The sequence below is a fragment of the Lynx rufus genome, unplaced genomic scaffold (assembly GCF_022079265.1).
Source record: "Lynx rufus isolate CCGP_SWC_20201006 ecotype Redwood Valley unplaced genomic scaffold, mLynRuf1.p SCAF_9, whole genome shotgun sequence".
In the NCBI taxonomy this organism is placed as follows: Eukaryota; Metazoa; Chordata; class Mammalia; order Carnivora; family Felidae; genus Lynx; species Lynx rufus.
This window is the reverse complement of record NW_025814897.1, coordinates 59,847,609-59,861,947: the sequence shown is the minus strand read 5'-3', so window position 1 is coordinate 59,861,947 and position 14,339 is coordinate 59,847,609. Positions and strand designations below refer to the sequence as shown.

Sequence of the window (14,339 nt, the reverse complement as noted above, 5' to 3'; positions counted from 1 at the left end):
GGTGCCTGAGTGGCTCAGTCAGTTAAGCATCCGACTTCAGGTCATGATCTCACAGCTCATGAGTTTGAGCTCTGCACTGGGTTCTGTACTGACAGCTCACAGCCTTGGAGCCTGCTTCGGATTCTATCCTCTCTCTCTGCCCCTCCTATCCTCGAGCTCTCTCTCTCTCAAAAATAAACATTTAAAAAATAAAAAAATAAAACATACAACAAACATGGCTTTTCAGACAGGCATGGGTCTGAATGGTGATCCCATGTGACCTTGGTCTTGTGACCTTGGACAAGTAGCGTAAGTTCTTTCGGTCTCAGTTTCCTCTCTACAAAACGGGAATCACAAACGCTTCCCTGGGTTACTGTGATGCTTCAAGACTAAGCAGATAACGCAAATAGCATAGTGCCTGGTATATGGTAGGTATACAATACACAATCACTAATCTTAAGCAGAAAGGTTGATTTCTGGCTCGTTCTGCAGGTATCCAAATTCTACCTAACAAGTCCTTAAAGGGAAAACTCCAAATTCTGGATTTGTGTATCTCCCACAGAAATGTCAAAGACATGGTTCAAATGAGGGACTGGATGATGCCACATCCAATTCTGGCAGAGATCTCACGGGACATTTAATGAAGGATTAGGTACCTGTCCTGGCATTCCTGCTTCCAATTTCCCTTCCCATTGAGAATCAGCCAACTGCCTGCCAACCTGCCCAAGAGACCACATACCTGGTGACTAAATATTCCTCAACACCTCCCAGGAGCTCCCAGAATTCCCACAAATCATGGGGGCAATCAGTCCCACCACCCACCTCCTGTCACAGGTACTCAGTCTGTCACTATTCTAAGAAGAACAAGAGTGGTTAAGAGTCACATCACCTGTAACTTTCCCCACATATTAGTATCCCCTAAGGTGTGGGTTCTTTGGAAACAACATTTGCTAGCCACCTTCTGTGTTCAATGTGTTGGGACTCCATTCTTGTCCATAAGGTGCCCACTGTCTAGCAGGGGAAAGATATACATAAATCTGATGGTAATCCACTCCCTATCATTTCTTATTCCTTCCTATGCAAGTGTATAGTGCTTATCAAACAAGCAAAAAGGTTATTTTCTTGCTCCATACATATGTTCATCCTGTGCTGGAAGACACATGGGAAATGGGAGACAATGACATGGCCCCTACCTCTGAGGAGCTTACAGCAGGATGAGGAATGATATTAAACATACATGAAGCATTAAAATATTGAAAATAATTAAATGCTAAATATAACTGTTAATTATAATTAAGTGCTTCCTGACCCCACAAAAGCCAATAATACCCACCTGTAATACCAACATCACAGTCTTGGAAATGAGCCAATTCACCTGGGCTTTGGTAAGACCCAAGTGAAGTGGTAAAGGGAACTCTCAGGAGGGCAAAGAAGCTAAAGGGCCTAAATGTTCTTCAGTCTTGGATGATTTTCATCCAGCATGGCCTATCCATCAGCACTGAATGCCTAGCACCCTGGGGCCAAGCAAGGATGAAGACAGATGGTCTCAACTATTGCACCACAAAAAGACTCTTCTAGTGCTTGGCCAGCCTAAAGTTAGAGGGACCATGCCTGGTCCTGGTGAAAGCAGCAATGGCCATGTTCTATTGGGGCTTCTTAAAAAAAAAAAAAAAGTCTAAGCTATTTAGGAACAAGGGAAATGAGGCCCAGATCACCTCCCCCTCATCCCCACTGTTGCCTCTAGACTTGCTGTCTGGAGAGGTCCAAATTTTCGGTCAGAAATTTTATTTGCAACCGGAGGTAGATCTTGCCCCCTCTGAGAGATTCCACAGCTGTGCTGCTAAAAATGACCTGAGGTTTAACCAACCTCTTCCCTTCATCTCAGAGGCAAAACATACAACCCTTATGTCCTCCTTGGGGGAGCCTGTCTAAAACTAGTTCCACTGCTCAGGAAAACTGGTGTCAAGGCCAAATGCCTTCTTCTGGGCTCCCCAGGCAAGGAAACAGGAAGAATCCAATACTCAACATGAGGCACTCCAGAATGACTTTGTCACCTCAAAGCCCATAAAGAAGCACTTTTCCAGAGACAGGACACTGAGGTGGGAGCTGTTAGGACAGACAGCCACTCATTTCTCTGGTTAACGAATGACTGAAGCCAGTGGCATGGCTAGTCTTCGGATTGGGACTATAGCTTTAAGCAGGCCTTGGCTTAGAACCCGAGGGCTCCCAGCCAAAGCACCATCCTCCCCACCCTCCCCCTGAAATCTGAGGCAAGCCCCACCCAGAAGACTGGGTGATGGTCATGGTGATGGAAAAACAGATCCCCGCATTGTAGCTCAGAACCATTTCACAAAAGGATCTGAGATCCACCCAATGTGATCAGGTACCACCCACCCACAATCCCCAAATAACAAACAAACCAAGGCTTCTCAAGGCACCTTCAGAGTTCCCACCTACCCATTTATGTGAAAAGAAGTACCCTCAGAATCTCAGAGACTTCACAGACCTGATAAGGTGCCCTCTCTTCCCTGAGTTCAAGAAGGAACAAAGACACAAGACACAGAAGAAGCTACCTTATAAACTTATGGCCTTGCATCCTCTTTACATTTTCAAAACCGATATAATGTAAATTCCTACATCAGGACCAAGCCCCACATTTACAGGAATCCCTCTGTTTCTAGAAAAGATATATCAGGACAAGGAAAAGGACACTCAAAGACGCATAGCCACCTGGCCTGTACCCTCTCTGGGTCTTAAAGAGTTAAAACCTAGCCATGGTTTCCTACCAGGACTAAAGCTAATGCAAACCACCTGCTCAGATGCAAGGACCAAGACCAGAGGGTCAGGTTGCTAAGCTTTGGGGTCTGTTCAAGAAAAGTTTCAGTTCCAAGGGTTTAACCAAGTGATAGGTCAAATGCCAGAGGGTCTGAGTTGTGTTGTGGCAGCACTGCTCTCCTTACCCCAAGCCCCTGCCAGCTCCTTTTGAGACCATCTTTAACTCACTTACTGCCTGCCAGAACACCAGCCCTACCTCAAGATAACACCAAAGTGAAATTTGGTCCCAGAAAACTACAAAATTGTACTGATCACAAGCCCTTGCCTCCACTGAAAGCTCATTCTCTTAGGTGATAGCTCCCACTCCCAGAATTTCTTGGCCCAAATCCCACACAAACTCCCACCTCAAGGCATCCTTTCCCAAGCCCCACCCCCTCTCTATCCCTTATTTCCAAAGGCTCACAGGCTCAGAGCTCACAAGGGAAATGTCTGAGTGCACATGGGTGGCTCAGTCGGTTAAGCATCCAACTCTTGGTCTCAGCTCAGGTCCTTGATCTCAGGGTCTTGAGTTCAAGTCCTGCACTGGGATCCACACTATGTGTGGAGCCTATTTTAAAAAAATAAGGACACCTGGGTAGCTCAACTGGTTAGGCTCTTCATTCCAGCTCAGGTCATAATCTCAAGGTTTGTGAGTTTGAGCCCCACATGGGGCTCAGAGCTGACTGACGGTGGGGAGCCTGCCTGGAATTCTCTATCTCTGCCCTTCCCACCACCCCGCCCCCCACCCCCTGCTCTCTTTCTCAAAAATAATAAACATTTATTTAAAACAAAACAAAATGCCTGTCCTATCTATAAGCCCATGTTCAATGGCAAGATTTGCCACTACTTACTCTGACAGCCTGCCTGCCTGCAGCCATAAAAATTCCATGCTCTGTACACCTTTCGAAGAGATATCCCACCATCGAATAACCCCCACATCCAAAGAGTAAACACCCTGATCTTGAGGGAGGTCTTCCTCCTCTAACTCTGGGAGGAATAGGTCAGGAGGCACCGGCAAGCAAGCACCCAGACCTCACCTGGTAGGTTACCCCAGAGAGGGCCAGCAAAGGCCAAGCTATGTCACCATCAACTAATTCATCATAAAGAACAGAATAGGAAATATCTTGCTGGTGCATCTCTTGGCCTGGAGGACATAAAAGGCTTAAGGACCAGTGGCTCCAAGAGCAGCCCAGGTGGAAAAAATACAATCCTTTTCAACTCCTGTGGTGTCCAGGATAGGCTGTCCTGTCTAACTCCACAGGGTTTCTCTGCATTCCTGAGATCAGGGCAAACCAGCTTGCTGGGTATATTTCCTGGGTCCCCTAAAAGGGACTCACTCTGGACTCAGGCCTCCCCCTCTTCACACAGACCAACCCTTCTATGTAGCCTAGAATTTGGCCCAGAGCTCTGGTGAGGAACAAGAGAAGGAATGCAAGGGAAACTAAGATTTCCCTGGTTTCTTCAAAAGTGGCTTACTGATATCTGCCCCTCCCCCCCCCCCATGCTCTGCAACGTCCAGATCAGAAGGATGTGGGCAAAAGGGTTGCCATCACGAAGCAGACCTGGGGCCTATAGCCATATACTGCACATACACACCCAAGCCCCCTTCAGCAGTTCATCAGCACCTGCCCCCACTGCTGTATTCACACACCCTGGTCGCTACCCGCGGCCAAAATGAACCTTTTTCACTCCCCACCACTGCGTACACACCCAGGCCTCACTCAGGAACGGAGAAGCTCTCTTGAGCTGTCTCTACAGCTCAATGTGCAGGCGCACGCTTTTCCCCCTCTTAACAAAAACACGCTGACATCTATCTACGCGAGGGGGAAAGAAAGCAACCCTTTGCTCTCAAAGGCGCCAACTCCCGGATGTTGGCAAGCTCTGCTCCCAGCGCCTGTTTCTGAGTGTTTACTTGCGCTCCCTCTCCTCTCCCTCCCCTTTAAGGATGGCGCAGGAAAGCGGAGGGGGGGGAGGGGGGGACTCCACCGCACCCCCTCGTCCATGTTTGAACAAAAACCCAGAGAAAGAGGGAGGGAGAAAAAGTCTCAGTGCAGGGGAGGGGGGGGGGCCTTACCAGACTCCCAAAGCCAAACGTATCTACAGGTTTTAATCCGCCATTAGCATTTAAATCTTGAAAGGAGAGGAGGAAGGGGGGGCTAGTGGAAAGTAACCCCACACACAAAAGAAAAGTTGTTGGTTTTCTTCTCAGTCAGCCTGGCAGGAGCGATCTTCCTGGCTGACAGCCAGAAGTGCGTCACAGCCAGGAGTCTGCTTTCTTTAAAGGCACAGCAAGCTTCCGCGATCTGGGAGTACAGCGAAAGCAGGGAACTCTCGGGAAGGGGGGGGAGGGGCGCCAGTCGGGGGCAAGGAGAGGAGGGGCGCACTGGAGAGGAGGGGCCGCGAAGGCTAGGCCCACGAACGAAAGACTAGGACGCACGGGAGGGGGGAGGGGGGTGCAGGAGCCAGCAGACAAAAAAATCCTGAACGGCAACAGTGGCAAGAGCCAAGGCAAACTGTGGCATAAATACACAAAACACATCTCACAGTGGCCTGCCTGACAAACCTGGTATCACCCGGACACTCCCCCTTCGCTCTCTTAACACAGCAGTGACAGCCTGTCCATCTCTCTGGCCAGCGACGGACTGCCCTGATGATTAGCTCAGCCCCTGCCTGGCGGCGCGCGGGGCAGGGAGGAAGAGCCGGGAACAGAGGCTTTGGAGGGGGAGCAGGACACAGGCCCTTTCACGCGGGGCTGCTTCCTGCCGGCTCCAGGGCGGGGCGGCTGTGTCTTTAAGCACACACATGCCGCTCACACACAAAGCGCCGGCCTCCTTTCGCGAGCGCCGCCTGCCCTGGGACAAGGCCACCCCCCAAGCCCATTCCCAGAGGGAATCTCTCCAGCCCGTACCTTCTGCGTGGCAAGGCCAGGACTCCGCGCTCTGCCCGCTCCTCCCCCTCGGCCACCCAAACAAGAAGCCCAGGCAGATTGTGGCCTTGGAGTGCAGGCCTGCGCGGTCCTGTCCGGGTGGCTGCGTGCTATTGTCGACTGTGGAATGGCCGCCAAAATCCCAGCTGTGCTGCCAGAACCTAATCCCCTGTTCCGCTGAGCATTTGTGGGGAGGGGCCGAGGGGCCAAGGCACGGGACCTAGTACGGCAGGCACTGGCTGGAGCCCCTTCACAGTTACAGGCACTGGGACCCATGGGCAGAGCCTACAGGCTCTGCCTCTCCTCCATGGCGGGTAAGAAAAGATGTCGGACTCTTAGAAAACAAAACCACAGCATTTCCACCCACTGAACAGTGACTCTCACCAAGACTCCAAGAGAAACTCACCAGGCAGTTATGAGGACACCGCCCCCCCATCTTTTATTTAGACCAAAAATATTAAGCACCTACTATGTGCAAGGCACTGCTATAGGACATTGATGGCGTATACAAATATGAATTAAACCCAGCCTCTACACTGATCTAGGTTATAATTACACAGAAAATAAGAAATGTGCCTTGAAAATTATATTTCAAGACAGTATGTGCTAACTCCCACAAAAGAATATAAAAATTCTAAAAAGAGTAGGTAAAAAGACTAAGAAAACGAAGTGATATTTCAATTTAGATCTTGTAACAGGTAGGTAAAATTTCCCCAGACAGAAGTAGATAGAGGAGGGTGGGGGGAAGGAAAAGCAGAGAGGACTTGTGGAAGTAGTCTGGGAACAGACTTAAAGGGTGAGGTGGGGTCAGAATTAAAGAATCGTGAACTTGAAACCAAGAAACTGAATAAAGATGTGAATGTTTATTTTTAACACAGAGATGTGATACGATGAGAACTGAACTTTCAGAAATGATTCTGGTATATAAAAGAATGAAGCTAACAGCAGGGAGGCAGGTCAGAGGCTACCATAACAGGAGACAGGTGATAAGGCCACAAAAGAGGGTAAAATGAGGGAAAATGGAAAGAAGAGGAATGAGACACTGCAGAGACAGGATGAAGACAACGCAATGGTTGGAAGCAGAGAGAGAAACTGTAAAGGAGAGAAAAGTGTGAGGGATGACTGGGAGGACAGCAAGGCCATCTATAGATTTAAGTGGGGGAGATGACACAAATCATGTAAGAAGAGAGAAAACAAGGTATAGTAAATAGCTACTGCTTACTGAGTGCATACTATGTGCCATACACCCACTGTTCCACTGGCCTAATGTGTATTAACTCATTCATCTGAAAACTCCTGGTGAAGCAGATACTGTTACCACTCAACTCTACAGATGAGACTGAGCCACAGAGATGAAATAATTGGCCCAAGATCACATGCCTAGCGTATAGCAGAACTCTATACCGCTTGCTGCTGTAGGACCCTGGCAGGTAACCTCTGAGCCTCCATATCCCTATTTATAAAACAAAAATAAAGATATCTATTTTACCACAAAAATATACATGAAAAAAAATCTACTTTACAAAGGTTATAATGAGAATTAATTCAATAACATCTATAAGATGCCCCACACACTGGCTAGCACATAAGGCACAAGGTGGTGCATAACAAAGGTTAATTCCAGCTGGGCACTTTGGCACCTTGTAACCAAAGTGTCCATGCAGAAGTTGGCTCTTTGTCAGGGAAGCTAGTAAGGGTGCTCCTCCCTGGAGTGGGAGCATGGATCCTTAGGATGCCTGCTTTCCTTCCATCAGTCTGCCTCTCTGGATTTTACTTTAAAGGTCCAGCTCAAATGTCAACACCTCAAATACTCCTTAACAGGTATCAGTGATTATCTTAAGGAGGAGTCAGACTATGAGGAACTTTCTACACTGTATGTTTCTTTCATATTTGAACTTATTTTTTTTAATTTTTTTTTAACGTTTATTTATTTTTGAGACAGAGAGAGACAGAGCATGAACGGGGGAGGAGCAGAGAGAGAGGGAGACACAGAATCGGAACCAGGCTCTGGACCATCAGCCCAGAGCCCGCCGCGGGGCTCGAACTCACAGACCGTGAGATCGTGACCTGAGCTGAAGTCGGACGCTTAACCGACTGAGCCACCCAGGCGCCCCTGAACTTATTTTTAATAAACATGTATTCCATTGGTAATCAGAAAAACGTGTCTACCTTCTGCATGTGGTACTTGTACTGCCTTAACCGTAGACGCATGGAAGTCTTATCCTCACATCTAGAATGTAAACTCCTCAAGAGCATAACTAGTTCCATCTCTCTATGATCCCCCACAGTATCTAGCACACTAGGGGTCCATGTTATCTATCCCACTGAAATACATCTGGATGATAGCTTTCCAAATTTAACCTTCTCAGCACCAGAGAATGACTGTGGTGAGTGGTGGGGGTCAGACCAAGGCCCACTGCTGCAGAGACTCCCATCACCCTGCTTCTCCCAGCCCTGTAACGTATTCCCACAGGATCGCTCGCAGTCTGTGGTTGGCAATTGCTATTGGTAGAAAGGAAAGTTCTTATTCAAAGAAGGACCAGGAAAGCCAAACCAAAGCAAAATCCAAAGCTTTTATAGAAAAGCCAAGTGGCAAACATAATTTAATAACTGGCACAATCAACACTCCAGAATATGTATGAGGTGAAAATAGGAGGCAGGCCTGCTAAAACTGTCCTGGCCACATGTGGCACTGTGCTAACCCTGAAGCTCCCTAGCACATTAAAGAGTTGATACTGTGTCTCAAAAGAATACAAGAGATTCTCACCCCCCTCCCACTCCGCAGCTCTAAACTCCAGGCAACAGCTTCCAGCTGTGCAGCCTCAGAGGGCTGAACTCTTCTCTGGAACCTCTCCACCAAAATTGCCAAGCTTCCGGGCCTGCTCTTCAGGACAGCCCAAGGAGCTGGGCCAGTTTCTCCAGCCTCTCCCTCCCCCACCACAGTGCTGCCACTCCCCTCCTGTGTCCCCACCCTCCTCCTGGCCTAGCCAGGCGACAGGCAGGCCATATGGCTCCTGCCTGATTCCACAGCCCCTGTTCAGTGTCTTCAAAAGACCAAGATAGAAATGGCAAAACCATTTTTAAAAGAAAGGAGAGAGGAAGGAAGGAAAATGATACATGGCTAACACAAGATTCAGGAGAGCATTCAGGTAGAGGTTGGTGATGGGTATGGAGCACACAGGATGTTTCAAAGGGTCCAGTAATATCACATCTCCTGAGCTGGGTGGCAGGTGCATTGGTGTTTTATTATTTTTGTTTAAAATGTAAACGTTACAGTTTTTAATGTATATTACCATTTTAAAAAGCTTAAAGGAAAGACTGCAAGAGAGCAATTCCCCTGAGATGACCCAGGGTAGGGTGGCTCTAATACAAACAATTCACCTGACATTCATGGCCCTCCATGACCTGGACCCAGTTTTACCTTCTACTAGAGTTACTTATGCCCTTACCCAAACGCTCCACCCTGCCAGACTGGTCTTCTCACTGTCCTCTGAAGTCCCTCTGAACCTCCTATCTCAACCTTCTAGCCTGGAAGAGAAGCCTTCACTGTAGGAAGCCATAGGCCAGGGTCCAATGAGAGCCTCTCAGTCCCTTCAGGCCCTCTCACTAGGAAAGTTGGCAAGGACAAATGCTCTTATAGATCCACTGCCCTATGTAATGCCTTCTAGTCTTTCCTCTGCCACTTGATGTCCTAGCATAATAAATACCTAAAGACTATCATTATTGTTTTTGCTGTTACTGTTGTAATTAATAGCTAACACTTAATGAGCACTTAGTATGCACCAGGCACAATGCTAAACACTTCCCTGCTTTATTTTGCTTAATCCTCACAATAACCCAATGACACAATAACAAATACTATGATTACCCATCTCTATTTTACAGAAAAGTAAACTGACAAAGATTAAATAACTTGCCTAAGGTCACACAGTTGGTAGGTGTCGGAGCCAAAATTTGAGTCCAAATGGGTTTCTCCAGAGCCCGTCCTCTTACATGGTCATCTCATCTAGTTCTCTCAACAATCTATAAGGTAGGTTTTATTTCTATCTTAAAGATGAAGAAATCTGAGTCTCAGGAATTAAGTGACTTAGTCACATAAGTAGCAAATTGTCTCTGTGGTCTCTACATTATTCTCCAATGCTCTTAAATAAACAATCATTGAATGAATAAATAAAAGCTAGTACATAGCACATTCTCAGAGGCTCCAAGAAGCCTTGTGCCTCTATACCTCCTCATAAAAATCAACTCTTTGATCAAAACAATCAAACTTCTAACTTTATTATTTTTTAATGTTTTTATTTTTGAGAGCGTGCACACGCGTGTGCACACACACTCATGTGGGAGGGAGAGGCAGAGTGAGAGAGACACAGAATCCGAAGCAGGCTCCAGGCTCCTCTCTGCCAGCACAGAGCCGAACGCGGAGCTCAAACTCACAGACCGCAAGATCATGACCTGAGCCAAAGTCGGACACTTAACTGACTGAGCCACCCAGGCACCCCTCAAAGCAGTTCTAATCTTAAAAGTAACCACTAAAGAGCATTTTTCTGAAGATACAAGAGCTTTACAAACATTAAAGGACCAAAACTACTCTGAAGAGGCAAGAACAGAAGAATTTTCTATTGGGAGGGATGCTGGACATATCTCTAGGGTGAGAAGCCACGGAGAAAGAAGGCTGGAGGAAACACCGTTGGCTGGAGGGAAGGACTGCTGTTTCAGAACCCTGACCTCGAGCTTATTTACCAAGCCTCACCCTCCCTCTCCAGAGGGTAGTGCTGAGTAATAAAGCAGTGTTGGTAAGCCTGTAACTTCCAGAGAAAAGCAGAGGGCAAATCAAAACCCGGAGAGGATTCATTATAACATCCAAGAGGCCCTATTTGGTTCTCCCTGAAGAAGGGCTTTTCTACAAAACACCTAAGAACCTGTTCACCCTGTTTCATTGTCACAGAGGAGTAAACGGATCTGTCCCTACAGGCAACATATCTAGCACAATGTTTGTGCACAAACACAGAACTGATGATGAGAAAGCTAAAAGAAACGGAAGGAGGAACAGTTTCAATGTAAAGACTTGCAATTACTCCTGCAAACAGCCACACCAGTGGTAAAAACACACTAGATTTGGTATTGGAAGCCCCTGGAGGTTAAGTTCCCAATGGACTACCTACTAAATTTATGACTTTAGGAAAGTCACTGCCCTAGCTTGGGTCTCAATAAAAGAAGGTTATTGGTATTAGATAGATCATATCTAAAGCACTCTAAAAATTTCCCATGATTCTTTCTGCAGGACACCATTCTCAACAAGAACAACAACAAAAATCTTTGTAACAGAACTAATCTCAGAATCTGTTCAAAACTTCACCAGTTAGGGCTTCCTTTGCAAAAAAAAAAAAAAAAGCAAATCCCCTAGAAACAAGCATTTTGTTTTTTACCCTACTGGGTCCCACCCCAAAGGAAGGCACATGTGGGTGCTTTACTAATTCAGATGACAGAAGGTGGTCCTTGGAAACTGGTAGCACCAATTTTGCATGGGGCACAAGCTGATTGGAGCTATACTCAAGGTATTTACAAGGTTTTGTAAATAAAAGTCACAGACAAAAGTGCAATTTATAATTACATTGGTCTAGAACGCCTAAATAAAAACAGCTTTCTATACTTGGTCAACAAATCACAGAATCTCAAAGTTGACAGACCTTAAAGGTCATCTAGTCCCAACCTACATTCATAGTGGAATACATGTGACAACTCTGCTGAAGATTTGCTATCTCCTGCCTGAGACAGAAATTTTACAACCTATTTGTATGTCTGAGCAAGGTCTGCTGATTTGACACAACTTATGATTTCAGCTGGAGAATAAGGATTCTGCCCAGGATCTGGTTTGTTTAAAATAGGCTTTAAGTAACTAAAAAACTCAGATGACACCTCTCTCTTCTCCCCTCCTCCCCCTCTCCTCCCACCCCCTCTGCTTTATCTTCCATGTCTCCACCTCCTACACAGCACTGAATCCCCTGTCTCTCTGGTTCCAAATCTACTTCTCCTATCACACCAGGATGCCTTTAATATCCAAAAAAATGAACAAACACAAATATTAGTAAGGGCTGGATTTCTAAATAGGATGCTAGATTGCCTCAAAAACCAAACTTGTTAATATGCTCCTAGTAAGTAAAATAAATGGGAATGGTGTCTAACGTGGCCATGATTTAAAAAAAAAAAAAAACAACAACAACAAACCTAACATTTTAACAGACTTTAAAAATGTAAGGAAGGCTATGTCTCACATCTTAATTAATCGTCCCCTGAAAAACCCTAAGAAACAAACAGGTTTGTTCCAATTTTAGAGAATAGAAGAAAATACCTGCTTCAATGTCAACCTGCTAGATTGCAGAGCCAGAACTCAAGTCTTCTAAAACCAGGGCTCTCTCCAGCACACCTCAATTACAACTTATACTTTTCTTATCAGTATAATCCTTTAGGTGTACAAAGCACTTACACATTCCTTGATCAAATGGTTTCTGCTACAACTAACTCATGGTATGGGCAAGTCTTAGGTGTCATTTTCTCCACTTTTAAAGATGCTAAGTAACTTGAACATCATTAGATAAAACAACATCCCCATGAATCTGGCATCATTGTGAAGGATGAGAGTTCCTCACCAGCAATTTTCCTAAAACTGAAATCCTCCCTCCACTTTATGACCAAATTTTTAAAACAAACAAAAACAACAAAACAAAAAATACTATTTGCAATACAAATTCTTCAAAATATATAAGATGGGTTACTCCTTATTTGGGACTAATGAAATTTAATCAGGGACATTCAACCATAAACATGAAATAAACACCTGTAAATACTGTGTTGGAGACTCAAACATGAACTAGACAGGTTTACAATCCTGTGGAGAAAGAAACATACCTATAACTCACCTTAATACAAGGTGAAAGGACACAGACTTGGACAGTGCCAACGGGAAGGTGAGAGAACACTGGGAAGTCTAGACTTCTAGGGGACACACCAGAAAGGCAGTGTCCTGAGCAGAAGGCTTACTTGTGTGCACTTTTTCAAAAGATGAATCTGGCATAACATTGAGTCCAGGGGCAGAACAGTGAGGTGGCAATTGCAGCAGCAGAGATAAAAGTGCTGCTGCCAGGGCAGGGGCAGCAGGAATGAAAAAGAATGGTGTTACTTGAAGGGCACTGTGGAGGTAGACCCAGAGCTCTTAGGAACACAGGTGTGGGAAGGAAAAGACCTAGGATTCCTGTTTCACTGAAAAGATATCAGAACAGGAACACAGAAGTTACTGTTTTAGAGGACATGTGACGGCCCGATTGACTCGGGATGGATGATTAGAAAAGTTTTACCAAGGAAGTAACATTTAAGCCCAGTACTTAAAGTATGAGTAGGATGAGTAGGGTTTCACCCAAAGAGAAGAAAAAAAGAGCATTCTAGGCAGAGAGAACAGCATGTGCAAAGACAGAGCTTATTACATTTGAGCAATGGCATGCGGTTTTAGGAAAGTGTAGCAGATGATGAGGATAAGTGGTACTAAACTGTGAGGCACTTACATCATACTAAGGAATTCAGATTTTATCCTGTAGGTGATAGGAAACGATCAAGGTTTGTAAAGAGACAGAGTAAATGGGAGTAACAGATCAGACCTATGTTTCACTTTGTATGACATACAAGCTAGAATTGTAAGAAACAAGAGGAAGGCAACATAGCACAGTAGCTAAGAGCATGGGGTCTAGAGTTAGACTGCCGAATTAAAATCCTGGCTCCAGAGCTTATCAGCTGTGCAACCTTAGGCAGGTTATTTAACCCCTCTGTGTCCCGTTTCCCCATCTGTAAAATAGGAATAGTGATAGTAATTTCTTAGAGGGTCATTGTAAGGAATTAAGACAATACTTGTAAAGCGCTTAGCACAACACCTAGCACAGAGAATGCTAGCTGCTATTAGAGTCTGAAAATCCATTACTAGAAAGTTCTATCTGCATATGGTTTAGCGTTGTCCACACTCTTCCTTCTACCCAAAGCTTTCTTTCCCTGCCTCTTCATCTAGTTAATTCTAACTTATCCTTCATATTTCAGCTCAAATGTTACTTCCCTCATGTAAATTCTCCCTAACCACCTAGTTCCTAGTTCCCAGTTCCATACCAGGTCAAGTTCCTACTATGCATAGCACCATAGTACTTTCCTTCACAGCACTCAGTTTCTAATTATCCCTTTTTGCATTTCATTAATTCCTTTCTCCTACCATATGTTCCATGAAATCACAGATGGTGTGCTTGCCACTGAATTCTTAGAACTCAGCACAATGCCTGGCACATAGAACATACTTGATAAGCATTTCTTAAATGAATGAAAGGTTTCAAAATATATTTTAAAAGTGAAGCCTCCAGACTCAATCTTCATATACAATGCAAGATACAGAGGGATACCTGGGTGAGTTCAAGCCCCAAGTCAGACTCTGCGCTAACAGTCAGGGCCTGCTTGAAATTCTCTTTCTCTCTCTCTCTCTCTCTCTCTCTCTCTCTCTCAGCTCCTCCCTTGCTTCTGCTTGCTCTCTTTCTCTCTCGAAAATAAACTTAAAAAAAAAAAAAAAAAACCCAAGATACAGATAAAAGTAGTT

At 45.4% G+C, this 14,339-nt stretch overlaps 1 protein-coding gene across 7 annotated transcripts in view; it reads right to left on the bottom strand.

The window, feature by feature from the left end:
- The window catches only part of NUMA1 (nuclear mitotic apparatus protein 1), a 72,400-nt gene that overhangs the window by 35,754 nt on the left and 22,307 nt on the right, over nt 1-14,339 (bottom strand). For 4 of the 7 annotated variants that reach the window (XM_047071239.1, XM_047071235.1, XM_047071241.1 and 1 more), the window contains exon 1: nt 4,868-5,029. The exons of 2 other annotated variants lie outside the window; for them this stretch is intronic. The gene's annotated coding sequence lies outside the window, so the exon portion shown is untranslated. Of the gene's footprint in view, nt 1-4,867; nt 5,030-5,356; nt 5,538-14,339 lie in introns of those variants that run through there. One more of the 7 variants, XM_047071236.1, reaches the window with a different exon arrangement.